The 18,420-nt window shown below is 41.9% G+C and overlaps 1 protein-coding gene and 1 long non-coding RNA gene across 3 annotated transcripts in view; one reads left to right on the forward strand and one right to left on the reverse strand.

Moving 5' to 3' along the window:
• LOC145447201 (arylsulfatase I-like) overlaps positions 1-18,420 on the reverse strand; it is a 265,569-nt gene that overhangs the window by 51,359 nt on the left and 195,790 nt on the right. The gene's annotated exons all lie outside the window — the stretch shown is intronic.
• LOC145446762 (uncharacterized) lies at positions 2,611-11,824 on the forward strand. Of its 2 annotated transcripts, none has more exons than XR_013917344.1 (3): positions 2,611-5,607; positions 6,900-7,074; positions 8,695-11,375. It is a non-coding gene; the product is annotated as an uncharacterized LOC145446762 (long non-coding RNA). The 2 variants fall into 2 exon arrangements; XR_013917343.1 differs by lacking the exon at positions 2,611-5,607 and adding an exon at positions 11,382-11,824 and having other exon boundaries at positions 5,624-7,074; positions 8,695-8,814.

Here is an 18,420-nt window from a genome sequence, read left to right on the forward strand (position 1 = left end):
GACTCCAATATCTTTTTACCATATAACAGCTAGCCGGGAGGTCAAGAAATGAAAACATGCGACAAAATAATTAATAGCAAACGACTCCCCCGTAGATGTATATAATTAATCAATTCTATATCAAGAACGTGCCGTAAACTTTCGAAGAGACCATCTCCTATAGCTCTACCGGTAAAAATCTGATCACGATTCATATGAGCAATTGTATGATATGCAATTACAGACACGGTTCAGTCATGAATCAGGAAATTTATTCGCGTTTTGCATCACGAGAAATAGCCTACACCCTGTGCTGCCTACATAACAATGAAGTCGAACTTTCGAGTAGCCGTGATATGGGAGGACTAGGAGACCGAAGCCCTTCAGAAGTCCGGTTGAATGGCCTATGGCCTATGAGCAGTGGTGGCTTTTGGGGGGGGGCGAGGTGGGTGGTCGCCCGGGACCCCCTGGTCGAAGGGGCCCCCCTGTTTGGTTTATGCGCTTTTCCAAGGATAATAGCGAATAAACATGGAAATCCGTGTACCAAGCAAGAATATGATTCGATCCGTACAGATGTGTCAATCATCATCAAATCTCTGCATTTGTTTGAAAAGTCCTGTATCCCGATAATCATCAAGTCTCTGCATGCAGTAGAATTACTTGGTTTTGATATAGTCTATCCTTGCACACATGCAATAATAGATATGGCCGAATCCAGCATCTGGCCAAACCTTGACGTGGTGAAAGATGGAGATAATAATAACAGATGCGAAAGGGGGACTGGGGTCTGAAGTCTGAAGTCACGGTTAGATACTGATAGGCCCCCAGGTAAGTCTCACCCGCCCCCCACCCCCCGTTCGTAGGGCAACCACTGCCTATGAGGTGCCGAAGGCAATTGCAAGTATCACAATATTATTGACAAGATTCATCCATTACTGTTGAAATTTCGTGTTTTTCGCGGATCTAGTGGCACCCTGGTTTTCCATAACATTATGAATGAGGGTGGAAGATCACCCTAGTAATTATGTTAATCACCCACCCAATAAGAACCCAAGTGTCCCAAGACCATAGTTCTTTACTATATTTTTCAGATCCTTGAAAGTTGGGTCTTTTACCTCATCAAACTTGTCCCACCCCTTTTCTTTTCACAATTACTAGGCGCCTACCCATACAGACTGGTGTACCTCAGGGACCAGTTCTCGGGCCCCTGCTGTTCATAATTTACATCAATGATATTGGTCATTTATTTGACGATGACATCACGCTGTTTGCTGATGACACCAATTTAGTTATACCCGGTAAAAATTTATCTGAATGCATTTCACAACATTAACACCAAGCTAGACAGTCAAGGCCGTAGCCAGAAAAAATATTTGGGGAGGGGGCGAAAAATTCGATGACGTAATAGACCCCCCTGAAGATGGTCTTGGGCCCTTATTGGATGATTACCACAACATCCTAGGCGATCGTTTTTTATATATATTTCACTCACAGATATAAAGTGATGTTATAATAATATGATTTTGGAAAACTTGTTCACCGCAACTTGTCATCTAGATTGGGGGCCGTTCACTGTGGCAGCTTTTCTCGCCTAGTAGCGCTCAGCGCGAAAAATTTCTATAATTCTTGATTGAATCGGTCAATATGATCGGAAATTGCTTATATATTGCTATCAATTTTTATCCTCTCTCTACTCACGTAATCAGATTTACAGGTAGAACTGAGTAAGCCCAGCAAACACCCGATATCCCGTGGAGTTACTGGTATGTCCACAATTGTTCCCACTCGTCCCACCTCCCACCCTCAGTTACGGAGGACTTGCTCAGTATGCCCAACATTGGACGTCAATTTATGTAACTCCAGGTGACTACCAGAGGAAGTGAATTTTAGAATGCTCCTGTGCCAGTCACCATTGACCATTCCAGTGGATGTCATAATGGTGTGATGCCTGGATGCCACCTACACAGGAGTTCGTCAGGATGTCCCTACTTTCTATGAATTCAAGTGTGCATTGTGCAATCAATGCAAAATAGTTTTCTGAATACACTCATGAATGTCATGATACATTTCACCATTTGTAATCTATTGGAGTGAATACGAGAATGTTGATTGATGATATGGCGATGGTTTTCTATCGCGCGGAACTTCAGAAGCCCGGCTATCGATGATCGCGGTTGCACATTGTTATAGATATAATGTACGATATAGAGACATACAGCTATTTTATTGTGACATTACTGGATCGAAATGTCCACATCAAGGCAAAATATATGTTATTTCAAATATACCGTATACCCAATGCATGTGAAATCTTCCTAAATGAAAACTTGACATCCGTTATAATGTTATGGTGATGACTATTCCAATCACGGAACTACTCAGTCTGCCCGGCTATTATCGATAATTGAGGCCGTACTGCGCAAGAGGCCAGCGATAATGCATATAGCTCAGTGATATGAGGCATTCCGATACCTGTCGATACCTGTGTTTATATAGCTCAGTGGTCGAGTCTCGACTCTCGAGTGTCGAGCCGAGCACGCCTGTTGCTTGAAATTCATTCAACCATAAAACCAATAATGACTGCGTTCTTCTGTCTGCCGAGCATGCGCGCGCGTGATTCAGTTAGAATTTGAAAGAACAGGTTTTGTAGTAATGGCGGAGTGACGGGTTTATCACAGGAATGGTTTAGTTTAGAATAGGATACTTAACGGCGTGGATGGATTGTGCGTGCTATTGATTATTATTGGGTAATCTTATAGCTGGCGACCCGAGCGCAAAATTCATTTAAACCGGTCTCAATCGAAAGATATTTTCACACTGATTCCGAAAATATAAATTAAAATCTGGTCAGGGCACTGGAACCCCCCTAAAATCGACCTCAAAGTTCGAAATTTCCATTGTTCTGAATAATAGGGGCGCCTGAGCTGAATGGTCGATTAACGCCTCGTACTCATTGTGACGCCATTGAGCGTCTCGGCGAAGTCGAGCCGTGTTCTCCGTGACTCTCGGAGTATTTGGCGTCGTATCAATCGCTGTTAACGCGAATATGTCCCAATCAGAGTAGTTTTCTCGTAGTGCTTTTATAGATTTCGATAAATGATTGCACTGAAGACTACGCATATCAACTTTACATTTACTGGTAATGCATAATATAACAGGCCATTTTGCGTCGTATCAATCACTGTAAACGAATAGGCTACCTCTATAATTACGACGCGCATTTACAAATTTAGCCAAATACAAATTAGAGCACACCAGTTCTTATCATGTTAATTTACGAAACATTTCCATCCTCATAATCTGGTTAAACTCATTATGAAACAGTTCGTACATTCGGTCGCAGAAGAGAGATTTAATGAAATAATGCATATATAACTAATTGACCTGGTGCACAAGGCCATTGCTGCCGAGCACCAAAATTCCATACCAACAACAACCACAAAAAATGCGAAACAATGAAAAGAAAGGAAGATGTCGAAGCGACTAGGAGTTGTCTATATGGAATCGGACAGCCACCTTGGCCTAGGCGATGTAAAGAGGAGGCATGCACATGCACACTGAATGAAAGTAAAGAAGATAGTATAGTATAGGAAGCGAGAAGAAATAGGGCGGCATGTCATGGAAATAGGGCGGCATGTCATGGGAAGCGAGATCGATAGGTCAGTCGTGGTCCGGTAATCTTGAAGATGGACTGTATTCATTTAGTAGTAATTGCTTGTATTTCGACTTGAATGTGGACATGCTGCTCGTCGACTGCCGTATGGCTGGCGGGATACTGTTCCACACATTAGGTCCGGCACATTTGATAGAGCGATGATCCTTTCGGTCGATCATATGATATTTGGACGACGTGGACGCGTGTGTGTTGTACTTGTGCGCTTTTGATTCAGAGGTAAAGAAGTCATTGAAATATTCGGGGCAACGACCGCAGTGAAACTGATACATAAACTTGGCGATTTCTAGTTTCCGCATATCTTCTATGTTTAGGACGCCGAATCTCTTCAGCAGCGACTTCTTGGATGGGCAGTCAGGCCCCAGTGATTGATACGACGCATTTGCGTTGCGTTGCGTAGTCTTCAGTGCAATCATTCAAATTTATCGAAATCAAAATCGTGTTACAGCGATTGATACGACGTTAAATACTCCGAGAGTCACGGAGAACACGGCTCGACTTCGCCGAGCACGCCTGTTGCTGTCATGAGTACTAGAAAGGCAGAGAGCGGGGAAGCTTGGTATTTGAGTGCTATATTTATTGAACAGCAACAGCCTCGGTCATCATTAACTGCGATAACCGTCATGAATTTCACTATGATTCTAGTGGCACGTCTGCGCCGCGGTTTATCATGTACGAACGAAACTAATCGACCCGCCGCTAATCGTAACCTGTGCAGTACTTGAAATACTATATAGCGATGAGCATGATCATGATAATATTTAATTATGTGCAATCATTGAAGTTCGATTCGCAGCACAGTGGGTTTCATGTTGTTGTAATATCCAACTTCTGTTTGATGTGTACGGTATATACTATGAAAAGTTTGAAAAGAATTTCCAAAGACTGCAAGATCCATGCAGCAAACCAGATGCAGCATCGATGAATGTATTATAGCCTTGGTTTATATAGCTATACATAATTTGAAAGTGTATTATAGGATGTTCCTTTACGGAATGTGAGATTGCTGAATTTGTGGCTGAAAACTATTGTTGCACCTATGGTAATGAATATTTGCATCCTGTTGACTGGCATATTTATTATCGTATTCGTTGTAATTTTGTGTTGTGTCCACAACAACATTATAACCATTGAAACTAGTCGAGGTTTTCGGTGAACATGTCAAAATGTATGGCTTTATTATTAGTTTAATGTTAGGGTATTCTAGGAACAATCATTATAGTTAACCCAACTTTAACCTCAGCCTAATTTAATGATACCCCAATGCTAAACCAATTATATACTACATGGATTTTAACATGTTCATGGGGCAGACGGGTTGTCGCAATGTCGCCGTGCAACATACTTAAAATGCTTACTTATAACTTGCAATATAACGATAACTTATAATTTACATATAGCTTATCTATACGATATCTTGAAATCCCTGGTAAGAAATAGTAGTCGCAAAAATTATAGTCGCATTTATAGCTCATTGGATATCTTGCGCGTTCCTTGTCATGTATTATGAAAGTTTAAAATTGGTGAAAGTAGATAATTATTCCATTTGAATTTTCACTTCTTCTCGGACCTTGAGTTGACATTGATCTTGATATTTCGCCCATTACCTTCCAATAAGTATATTGCACGGAGACATTATGCCGACATTCACAAAATATATTGCACGGCAATAACATTGCCTACATTACAGCGACATTCACAAAGTAGATGGGCCCTAGGGAAGACTGATTGCTGATGGTCATGTTGTCATGAATAAGAAAGCACACTATTGACCCTTATTATCAATGGACTCTTAATGCGGATGAGGCAGGGGCATATATGGGTCTGCGTATACAACATCGCTTCATTTTTAGCAGGAGTCTAAATATGGAACAGGCAATCTTATATAGTACTTTACAACTTCGAAGCAACGCATCCCAGTCGTGCATTGTCCATGGATCAAGAAGATGAATCATGTAAGTTGGAGTGATGATTTATGATTGTTCATGTTCATTAATCAGCGATTTATTAGCCTGAAAAAAGTGTCATAAATGATGCGCAAATAGACTCTGTGACGGTGGTTCCCGTTCAGGATTTCGCCAGTGGTGCTCAAAATTGCTGCATGATATTTTGATATTGTAACTCTACGACCTGATGTTTCGTTGAATCCAAATGTGCCATAATTCACAGTAACGCTAATCTGGTATACATGATTTCCATAGATATCTCAGGTTGGCTGCATCACTTCTGTTCTGATTAGTCGGGCTTGGCAAAATCGAGCACCTGAGTGAAGAGTGATTGATTCTGAATCTGGTGTTAAGTGTCAAGTATTCGATAATCACTCATTATGATGTTATACTCATAACAGTATTATGGAAAGTTGAAAACGTATCTTTTATGTTTCTACTAAGAACATACAATGATGCAATGCTAGTTTTACATCACACTAAATTACAGATAATTTGGTATATTTTCGACCGATACCTATTTCATTGTACTTTGTGACTATGCTGTGGGTTAATCATGACTTCACAGATATGTCATTTCCACTAAAGTGAATAGCTTTGTACTACGTATTTTGTATGCTACTTCCACATTGGAAAATGGTATCAAAGATATAATTTTATTGGTAACTGTACTCTTGGTGGCAAAGAGCGTGTAATTTCAGAAGGCCTACTTGAAAAAGTCATCTAGTTGGCTCGAATCAATAGAATTAATGGTGACCAGTGAACTCGGCCCATGACGAATTCGGCCTATTGAACTCGGCCTTCGGTGAACTGGGCAGATGATGACTTTGTCAATACAAATTATTATAAATGTCGTGAATCGTATTATTAATTGAAGGCAATGGCGAATTGGTGGTGGCGGATATGTCGCATGAATGTTATTCCCACTGGGGGCGGTATCGTATGTCGGATGTATAAAATGTTATATTGAACGTACGGAGCTGTATAATGTTGACGAAGAGTGCAGAACGTCAAGGATCAGATCGCACATCGTGAATTAGGTGCATCCCAAGATTAGGGTTGGAGAGGCTTAGGTTTAGGCCGAGTTCACCTCCGAAGGCCGAGTTTACCGTAGGCTGGGTTCAATGGGCTGAGTTTACTGGTAATCGAATTAATACTCGATTTAGATTCGAGTACTCATGTGCCAAGCTTGTACTTGTACACCATTGTTTTTGTTTTTTCAACAGGATGTTATGGATACCTGGCTTCAGTTCTTGACAAATGCCTTCACTAAACCTATTCTAATCATTTAAATTTTCTAGATCGACAATGTCTTCAATTGATGGCAACAACGTCAAGCAGGCTGTACGAAGAATGCCTTCTAGACTGGGGCCGAGATCGTTTGGAAGAACTACTATGACCTAGAACAAGCGTTGCTTTTACTCTACAAAATCGGTGCTGCGCCATGCTCGGGAAAAACTCAGAAAGCAATCGAAGGTAAAAAACGTTGAACAGACTATATAAAAACCAGAGGTGGTCAAAGTAATCATCTTTTGTACTAAGTTGAAGTAATGTCATGAATTTATACACACGTAGATGTAACAAGCTACAAGGTGTGTCAAATCTATTTGAAATGGAAGTCGAAAATTAAGTTCTGAAATATTAATTACTTTTAAAAAGTAGATTTGGTCGATGTGTTGCATGCGATTGCCCGACATATGAGCATGCGACACAATGGAAAACGACAGTTGAGCATGAGCATGGAACAGTTCAGCATGCGTCACTTCAGTATGTGACTTCATAACCCCAAAACTAACCCTAACCCGAAACATAACACTGAAATTAACCGCTATATATCTCGACCCCAAGCCCTACCCTAACCCAAGCTTAAATTCAACCCTAACCCGTAATTTAACTCGCATGCTCATGTGTCGCATGCCCGTATGTCCACAGACCGTTGCATACTCAATAGTTGGTGGGGTGATCAAAGTAATCATTGTTTGCACTTGAGTAGAAGTAGTAGCAACGCTGTTAACATCTACTCCAGTATAATTAGTGGTTCACAAGGCGACAGTGGAGCTTACGCGTAGTTCGTCAAAGCGAGAAGACATGCATTATCGGCACTTACGATGTACACAATCCTAATGTCATTTGTGGTAATCATGGTTTTTGTCGACTACAATGGTCATTTACACCACGCCGATAGGCCTATTTCTTATTTTTGATTCCGTAACCGTCGACTTATAGCACGGCACACTCCTGGCCTTTTGTAAGACACCGCTTATGCCAGGGGTCGCCAACTCAAAACGGGTCGCGCGCCACTTTCAAATTCCGAGGCCGCTGGCCGCATGAATTCAATATCGAGATAAAATAGGCAACACAGTTGAACAACCACGCTATCATGTCACCTATACTAACCCCTAATGCAGTGGTTCTTAACCTTTTGGGCTTCGCGGACCCCTTTTGACCGTCACGGGTCCTCGCGGACCCCCTCAAGTTTTAGTTCAATTTTAGATTTATCATGGTGCAACCTTCATCCATCTTGTGCAAATATGAACTGTAGGCTTATGATAAACAGCAAAATAATGATTTTTATTGAAAATAACATCATACTATTTATGTGGAAGTTGGTAGATTTTTATTATTCCAAAGCTAATTTTGCTGCTGTATTTCTTGAAGTACGTGGCCCGGTGGCCGTGTCTTGTAAATCCGCGTTTTCGTTATGACATAAACGAGGAGTGCCGAAAATCATTTCCACAAAGATAGATGGAGGCTAATGGAATATTAACGCACAACGCTTCCGACGATACTTATGGTGTGATCGCAACATTTATGACACCAAAATGAAGAAACATATATTTAATGAATGTATCACGTCCAGCATTTAGCGCAGGGACGGGCAACATACGGCCCGCAGAGAGTTTCTACCGCCAAAGTGAAATCCTAATCTAAACGTATAGACAAATTTTGTGCGCCAAACAATGGATCCAAGTTTTCCAACCTGAGAAATAACTTGTTCTGTTCGTTTTACATATATATTTACGATCAAACATTTTCGACCATGAACATTAACAAGACAAGGCTGCATACCAATAAAACTGGTGATATGAATTTCAGGGTTGGAGCGTAATGCTTTGATAGCAACGAAACACTCCTTGTTCATCAAAAAACCAGCCTTGTCAATAGGGCATCCGCAGTAAGAATGCACCGAATCTGATAGCCGAACTTTAAGAGCAGGTATATCATTGTCCGATTTATCACGAGTGTCAGCCAAAAATATTCGGGTTCATTTCAATATGAATATACTATGCAATTGTATATTAAAGTAATGTACCTCCAAGAAGCTGTTCAAATAGTGGTTATGTATATCACAGGATACAATGGATTTCGTGGCGAGGTTTCAATCCCTGCATTGGGACAAATTTAAAAAAAAAATCGAAAATATTTATTTTAAACGACTGTTCACTAATTTGATGAGACTGACAACTTCAAATTCAGAAGGTTTCTCAGAAATTACGAAGTCACCATGATTGACGTAAATATCTCCATATTTTTATTTTTCCCACAAACCAAAACTGAACGTCTCTAAACAGCAATATGTTTGTATCAGCAGGTTATTGGAAAATTGGCAAGGAAAATGAATTTCCACACTACGATAGTTCATGTCAGACGATTATTATGATGATATGATTCATGAGGTTTTAGCAGTTGTGGTGTGAAACTGCCTCATTCTTTTCTCAAATTAAAAAATAAAATCAGAATTAGTATATCAACCATTTTGAAATTTAGAGGTCTCGCGGACCCCTAGGGGTCCGCGGACCCCCGGTTGAGAACCGCTGCCCTAATGAATTGATATCTTGGTAAATTTGGGGTACCGGGCTTATCGAACGCCTTGAAATCTTCTTTAATATAAGGATTGCACAGTGTGTGATATATAGAATCGAAATTCGAATTCTCGGTAAAGTATTATATAGTTTCGAATACTGAAAATATATAATACTATACTGAGAATTAGAATTTCGATTCTATATTCGTACACGAAATTTACTTTCACTTACTCGACTCGAATCATTGGAATTAATACTCAATTCAGATTCAAGTACTAGAATCATTGAGGCCACTGGCCATCCCTAGTAATTCTAGGTGGTCGCTTCCAAACAAAGATGGTCGGAGACTCGGAGTAGTCGTAGTTAGTACTTGAGTATCAATAGCGATTTACAAGACATCAAACTACCTTTCAAGTATAAGTAGAAAGTGAAGTTCGAAAAAGTAGGCTACTGGGGTGAGTAGTTTCAAAAAATGGACACAGTCGAAATGTCGAGGCTTATTGTATGTAGTCGTAGCAGGGTTATAATGAATCGAGTCATGACTCGACTCGTGTCCCGATTTTCTGATGACTTGACTCGAGTCATTTTCGCAAAATTAGGAAATGATTTGACTCTACTCGAGTCAATCTGTATATTGACTCGAGTCATTGCGCATGATTCGAACCAAGTCATATGACTCGAGACCAACATTTCATTGCAATTTCGAAGTATAGTAAAGTGACCACACTATTGGGAATTCATCTATTGGTACTTCTTGTATTCGAAAATGCGACCAGAAACTGCTAAAAGTGAGGAAATTAGTAGGCTATATTTTGAATGAGAATTGAGAACCATTCGATATCACCAAACACAGTTATAACAAGTGGGTTAACAAGGCTTTAACTGGAAACTTGAGCGTCAACACAATGACTTGGACTCGGACTTGACTCGGTGGTGAATTGAAAATGACTCGAATTGCCTCGAGTCAAAACTATAAAATTGAGATTGACTTGTGACTTGGTTACAACCCTGAGTCGTAGGTGCATGCTTCTGAACAGAGATGGTCAAAAACGTAGTTGTTTTCAGCACTCAAGTAGAAGTATTTGTTGTGTCATCAATGGAGTAGAAGTAGTAGTAACGCCATGTATTTCCACTCTGTTACAAGCAGTGATTTACAAGTCTTGTCCAAACTAATTGATGTGAAAGTATAATTTCTGAAAAGTACCCAAGTATGTACTTTAGATGTTTCCAGGGTTGTAGCCAAGTCACAAGTCAATCTCACTTATATAGTTTTGACTCGAGTCAAGTCTAGTCATTTCCAATTACCCACCGAGTCAAGTCCAAGTTGGCGAGTATAGGGTCGAGTCCGAGTCATGGAGTTATGACTCAAGTTCAACCATTGCGTTGACTGCTCAGTTTCCAGCTAAATTCTTGTTTAATCCAGTTTTTATAACTCTGTTCGGTGATATCAACGGTTCGCATTTATAATATATAACATAGGCTACTGATTTTTCTCACCTTTAATAGTTTCTGGTCGCATTTTCAAGTACTGCTACCATTAGACGAAATACCAATAGTGTGGTTACACTAGTGTGTTATCGGTCTTAGCCGTCCGAGTCTCGATTCATATGACTTGTCCGAGTCATTACATAGATTGACTCGAGTCGAGTCATTTCCGAATTTTGAGAAAAAGACTCGAGTCACCAGAAATCGCAACTCGACTCAGTGTAATTACAGTCCTGGGTGTTTCCACAAGTTGATTTGATTGGCTGACGCATACTCTGTATCGCTAGTTCAGAAGCTCTCCACACTCAAATAGACGCAGTAGTCATAGTATCGTCATAAATTTTCACTCAAGTACAAATAGAAGTAGCGATTTGCAAGACATATTACAATTAATGCAAGTGGAAATATATAGACAAGTTCTGATACATATTTCATGTGCTATGAAGAGTGTATCTACATACAATTTGCTGACATTGTTTTTATGTGCTTCAGGCAAAACAAGGACTGAGAAGAAACCTGTCGTTGCAACCAAAGTTTATTGCCAAAGACAAATACGCGCTCGCGCTCTTAACATGATGCGGTACAGCCGATGCATCGTTTTACGTCTTGCAATGGTAGCTCCTACTTATGATTGCCTATGTCTGTTTTTAATTGTCTTAGCGGTTGTCCTTTGTCAAATTCCTTTGACACGTTTCTTTCAAATTTCTCGTATGCACCTCAATTGGAATGTTTGTCATGTTAGTTAGTTAAAACTAGCTGATATTTCCAAAATTCATGTGACACATTTATTTCATATATTTATAATTTTGTGATCGAATTTTCACTTAATCCTTAACTTTGTTAAATTAAATAATAAGAGTTCTTTAATTAATGTTTTACTTGAAATTTGCAATTGTCGTTTTCCAGTAACCCAATATAAACAGTTTGTGAGCTTATATGATGTTGGATTCCATGTAGTGGGAGCAGAGCAGGTATCGAAGTGGAGGAGGTAATCATAGAGATCATTAAGTATTCCACAGGGAGTCCTGAGGACTTGAACAGGGGCGAATAACACGTCCGCAGTACGTGGACTGGCGTCCATAGGGAGTGGCGTCAAGTCCACAGTACGTCTGGCGCCTCCATAGGGAACCACGTGACGTCCAGGATAGGTCAGCCGCGTCCATGAGGAGTCGCTTCATGTCCACAACACGTCATTGCGGACGTACTCAGAGAGCAGACAGGACGTCCCTAGTTGTCGACAAACTCACTCCAGGGAGGTGACGGCCGTAAGTTACCGAACGTGCTGCCGGCAATTCCACCGGAAGCTGGACATCGAGTGTTTGCTGGGAGGTGTCTTGGAAACTGTAGGGCCCGTTGGTATGACTCCGTAACATGATGTTATTTCGTGACCTCCTATCTGCTATATCACAAAATATCGAATCGCTCAAACGTAGGCTACTAAACTAAAAGACGCACACGATTTCAAATTGGTATTTCTTCACTGCATATAATTTTTCCCTGCGCGATGGTATATTTGTCTTGTGAGGTTCTGATTGCCAAGACAGGAACATTCGGCGCCAGTCATTTAGGCGCCTGTGAACAATTAAACCTATATGTATTTTGTAGATATAACGTAGTTTTCGGTCAGCATAAGGGCAGTACTTTTCGGCCAAGGCTTTCTCGCTGCCGATCGTTCTGGTACACTTCCCGAGTCGCATGTTACATGGCCTAAAAATTTATATGTCTTGCTAAATCGTGGCGCGGTTATGGCCAACGCCTACATGCTTATTTCTATAAGTGTTGCGTATTTTTTCTTGGGGGGAAAGTACCCAAAAATCAAGATATTTGGCAACTTGAAATCGCGTATAGCGCGAAAATATTTTGAAAAAGTTGCATAAATTTTCTAAAAAATACTCTATAATATATGTTAATTTACGAAAAAAATGTTCCCTTGGGCTCAAGCTCGCCCCCCAATTGGGGGATTTGGGGTGCGGCAGTTGCGGTCCTGCACACGGCATGACCATTTATGAGTTGCTAGAAGGTATGCGCCGGGCGAAAAAGTTTTCGTTTATTGCTGTAGTTACTTCATGACTTGCGGAGAAAGCTGTCACCACTCAAAAGATCACCCACACTCAAGGCCGTAGCCAGAAAACTTTTTTTGTGGGGGAGGGGGGACACCTCATGGGACCGTACATCCTTCCATGGGCAATTCCGATTCTTAGACGCACACACACACCCTATTGAAGCTCCCAGTTCCAAGTATAGCTTATATTAGGAGATCGATTGACGGACGAGCCCAAATCGGTGACATTCAGTGATGAAAAATCGGTGTGAATTTCGGGCCTAGTCGCGCGGAGCGCAAAATTGCTTTGAATAAATGAATGGATTTGATCAATCATATCGGTGCATGTATATGAGCAAGTGGTGTCCATTCTGAATAATTACTTAGCTGAAGCAGGGTTGTTTAATAACCTCTGGTAATGATTGACGCTACTTTAAAGATTGGAATCGCTTATACATATCAGACAAAATTTTAAAAAATCCTTGGATCAAACTCGTGCGATTTCTAATTAGCACTTTTTAACAACGGGAGGTGGCGATATTTTCCTGTGCCAGTCGTATTTATGCCTTCGTCTGTCCCGGAACGGAAATTGCCGGAACTAATAGTCCCCCCATACTGAACTGGAACCCCTAGACTCAATCAACCCAACGACCTCGGGCTATTCAAGTGTATCTACTGGTACTGTTGTATTCTCATAATTGAGAATGCAGCTAAACTGAATTATGATTATTTTCGGAATTTTTTTTACAGTAAACCGATAAAATCAAGACATCTATGGACTCTAAATCGCGCGAAGCGCGAAGAAAATTTTTAGGTTGCGTTCATCTGCCCCAAAATACTGTAATATTCATTGATTTTAAAAAAAATTTCAAAAATTTTTTTTTGGGGGGGGGGGCGATCGCCCCTTTCGCCCCTCCCTGGCTACGCCACGTAGACGGTGTCAAAATGGATGGCATCTTACCAACTTCAGCTCAATGCCTCCAAAACCAAAACTCTCGTGTTTCATACACAAGTGAATCGAAGTGAAACTATAGTAAATAACGCACATCTTGATACACATAAAACTGTTAAATATCTTGGCATTATCATTGATGATAAACTCGGCTGGTCTGATCATATCAACAATATAAAAACTAAAATCTCGTGTGGTGTCGGGGCTCTCTATCGCTTTAAAAATTTAATTCTCCATCAAACTATTAGATCAGTCTACTATGCCTTAATTCACTGCTATCTCATTTATGGGATCCTAGTTTGGGGACCTGCTGCAAAAAACATCTGCAAAAATTGCAAGTCTTGCAAAACCGAGCCATACGAATTCTCTGTCGGAAACTGTGGTGTTATGATATGCCTGATTGATCATGCGATGGGTTTCCGGATTGTTTTGATGACAGACAAGCATGTGGTCTGGGGGAATACACTTCGAGTCCGACTTGTAAAAGTATCTGTCTAAGTAGACAGCTAGAAGCTTATTGATAATACTACATGGTGGCAGCGGTGGGATTCGAACCCACGCCATCGTATCTGTCTAAGTATCTGTCTAAGTAGACAGCTAGAAGCTTATTGATAATACTACATGGTGGAAGCGGATAACTTCGAACTAGCCTAATAACTAGATTATGGCGGCCGTTGTATTAGGTCCGGGGGATCTCACAATAATAGGCGCCGTGAATGAGGCAGAAGCCTGGCTGGAATGGAAAAAGAAATTCCTGATCTTTATCGATGCAGCAGGTCATGCTGAATCACCTGGGCGCCAGAAAGTTGGATTATTACTGCAATTCATAGGAAAAGAAGGAAAGGAAATATACGAGGATTTCGTGTTTGCTGAAGCAGTCGCAGAATCAGACGGTGTGGAAGCAGTTGCAGCAGAAGACAAAACTGACCTTGATACCGTCTTGAAGAAGTTTGATGAACGTTTCAAGTTTCGGGATGGCAGGTTTGAAGCACACCTTCAATTCTTCCATTTCTTACAACGCAAAGAGGGTGAATCATTTGCATCTTGGGTACATGCAGTCAGAAAGGCTGCACGAAAATGCCAATTTCCTCCAGCAGTGTACGACGCAACCGTTCGGGCTAAACTTATTGTCGGGTGCGTAGATGATTCTGAGATGTTGTACAAGCTATCGGAAATCGACTTTGACAAGCTAACGTCTCAGAAGATTATCGACGTTGTGACTACACAGGAGACGAGACGGAGCTATGCTGATCGGAGATCTGCACCGACAGCAATAGAAGCGGTGGCCAACAAAGCGAGACCTCAAACTTTTAAGAAGCCTGCAGTTGAAAGTGTGCCTATAATAAACTGCACATTTTGCGGTCGACGGCACAAAAGAGGCATAGGGTTCTGTCCAGCAGCCTCAGTAAAATGCTACAGATGTGGTAGAACGGGCCATTATAAGGAAAGGTGCAGAAGTAGAAATGTACGCGTGCTGGATAGCGAAACGATTGAGGAAGAACCAAGCGCTGAGTGTTATGACGAGGAAGAACTTCCAGACGCAATGTGTGGAAGTGTGGGCGAAACCCAGGAAGCAGAAGCATCGGTAGGTTCAGCACAGGCTACTAAGACTATCCAGTGGACTATCATGTTGAGAGTCGTTAACAACACTCTGAAATGGATTGTTGACTCTGGAGCAGAAGTGTCTGTCATGCCGCGGCGATTGTACAAGAGACAATATGGGCCTATACAGAAATCTGATAGACGGCTCATTGGAGTTAATCGACAACCTCTCAATACTGTTGGTTTTGTACGGATGAAACTCAGCTCCGATTTCAAGGCGTTAACAGAGAAAGTCTACATTGTATCGGATGCGGATAAGCTACTCCTTGGCGCTCCTGCTATACTGGAACTTGGACTTCTTCAAGAGTGCGAGGATGTTCAAGTATCCATAAGGGCAGTCAAACTTACCCCTGAGAGTCGTTTGCGGAGCAAAGACGACGTCAAGAAAGCATACCCAGAGCTATTCAAAGGCATTGGCAAACTGGGAGAGCCGTTTACTATTCACATGAAAGACGGCGTTGAGCCCTTCTGTTTGAATTTGCCACGTCGTGTGCCAATCCCATTGCGCCAGAAACTCAAAGAGGAGATAGATAAGCTTGAAGAGCTCGGTATCATAGAAGAAGTGACGGGACCTACAGATTGGTGTGCTCCAATCGTAGTCGTAGCCAAACCAGACGGAAAGGTGCGACTGTGTGTAGACCTAACCAAGCTCAATAATGGGGTAAAAAGGGAGCTGTACCCTATGCCTACAGTCGAAAGCACTTTGGGGCAACTGTCAAAGGGGACGGTCTTCACTAAGCTGGACGCAAACTCTGGATTTTATCAAATTGAGCTCGCCCCTGAAAGTCGGAAGTTGACAACGTTTATCACACCGTTTGGGAGATATCAATTTCGTCGCTTACCATTTGGCATCTCGAGCGCACCGGAAGCGTTCCAAAAACGTATCAGTGAAATCCTGCAAGGAATCCCAAACGTGATTTGCCATATGGATGACATCCTAGTAGTTGGCACTCAAACTACGCACGATGAGACGCTGAAGGCTGTATTGGACCGTCTAAAATGCTCTGGCATGACTCTAAATGAGAAGAAATGCATCGTTGCTGCAACTGAACTTGAATATCTCGGTCAGGTCATCGGCCAAGATGGTATCAGCAAAGATCCAAAGAAGGTGCAGGCTATTGTGAATTATGCTGCTCCTACTGATAAGACTGAACTTCGCAGGTTCTTGGGAATGGCAAACCAGCTCATGAAGTTTAGCTCCAACCTAGCGGAACTGACCAAGCCGTTACGAGAATTGTTGGCGAAGAAGGTTGAGTGGTACTGGGGCCCGTCACAAGAGGAATCGTTTGCAAGAGTGAAACGCGATCTGTCTTCCGATGTTACATTAGCTATGTATTGCCCAGACAGGGAAACTGTGCTCTCAGCTGACTCCAGCAGTTACGGCCTTGGTGCCGTTCTGATGCAAAGACAAGATGACAATAACCTTCGCCCGGTCGCATATGCCAGCAGATCAATGAGCGACACTGAACAACGGTACGCCCAGATAGAAAAAGAGGCCTTGGCAATCACTTGGGCAATGGAGCACTGGAGAGAACTCTTACTGGGTATTGAAGATCTGAAAGTTGAAACTGACCACAAGCCACTAGTGCCTCTGCTCTCAACGAAATCGCTTGACGAATTACCTGTCAGAATTCAAAGATTCAAAATTAGGCTGATGTCCTATAACTTTGCAATTTTCCACACGCCAGGAAAGTCGATGTACACAGCAGACGCGCTATCACGATGCCCTTTGCCGACAACGGATGGCATCGAAGACACCGATCTTCACAAGGAAGCGGAAGCATGTGTGCGTGCTCTGGTCAGCGGGCTGTCTGCTACTGACCGACGCCTTGAAGAAATAAAGAATGCTCTTAAAGAAGACAAGACACTGTCGACTGTTATGACATATGTTGTTGGAGGATGGCCAAAGAACAAAGAAACTTTAAATGGACCGGTGCGTATCTTCTGGAATCTCAGAGACGTGTTAACAGTACATGACAATCTCTTGCTAAAAAGCAACAGACTCGTCATACCACCGCCGTTGCGCGAAGATGTTCTGAAGCACCTTCACCAATCACACCTTGGAGTAACCAAGACCAGACAACTTGCAGCACAAGCTTGCTGGTGGCCGGGTTATTCAAAAGACATTGAACATGCAGTACTCAACTGCAACCGCTGTGAAAAGCATCGACGAGATCGAACTGAACCGATGATGGGGACCGAATTTCCGACACGCCCATGGGCTAGAATTGCTGCTGATTTTTTCCAACTGGAGGACAAGTACTACCTTTTGATCATGGATTACTACTCCAGAGACATAGAACTGTTCTCAGTAAAGAAAACGATCTCGTCACGGGACACAATTTCTCACTTCAAGAATGTGTTCTCTCATCATGGCATCTGTGATGTCTTGCTTACGGACAATGCTTCGGTCTTCGTTTCCTCTGAATTTTCTCAGTTCTCCAGAGCCTGGAATTTTCAGCACCTCACCTCTTCTCCAAAATATAGCCAGGGCAATGGCTTCATCGAGAGAGGAGTACAAACTATAAAGGCCCTGCTCAAGAAAACAGATGATGTCTATCTGACGCTACTGAACTATAGGAACACGCCCTTGCACTCCGGCTTATCACCCGCCCAATTGAGCATGGGACGCAGATTGAAGACAAAGGTGATTTGTCATCCTGACCAGCTACGGCCACAGACTGTTGATGTCGAAGATCTTCGAAAAAGGGAGACGGAGTATAGACAGAAAATGGCTGCGAGTTACAATAAAAGACATCGTGTGGTTGAGAATGATAGATTCGGAATTGGAGACCATGTATACATTCCTGATTGCGAAAGGATGGGTATCATCAAGGAAATGCATGAAAATCCTAGAGCGATCATCGTTGAGACGAACAATGGACTAATGAGGCGTAACCGAAAACACTTACGGAAGTACAACCCTCCGGAGGAAC

This window comes from Botryllus schlosseri, chromosome 9, assembly GCF_051294905.1.
Source record: "Botryllus schlosseri isolate E-star chromosome 9, Bs_hap1, whole genome shotgun sequence".
Classification (NCBI taxonomy): Eukaryota; Metazoa; Chordata; class Ascidiacea; order Stolidobranchia; family Styelidae; genus Botryllus; species Botryllus schlosseri.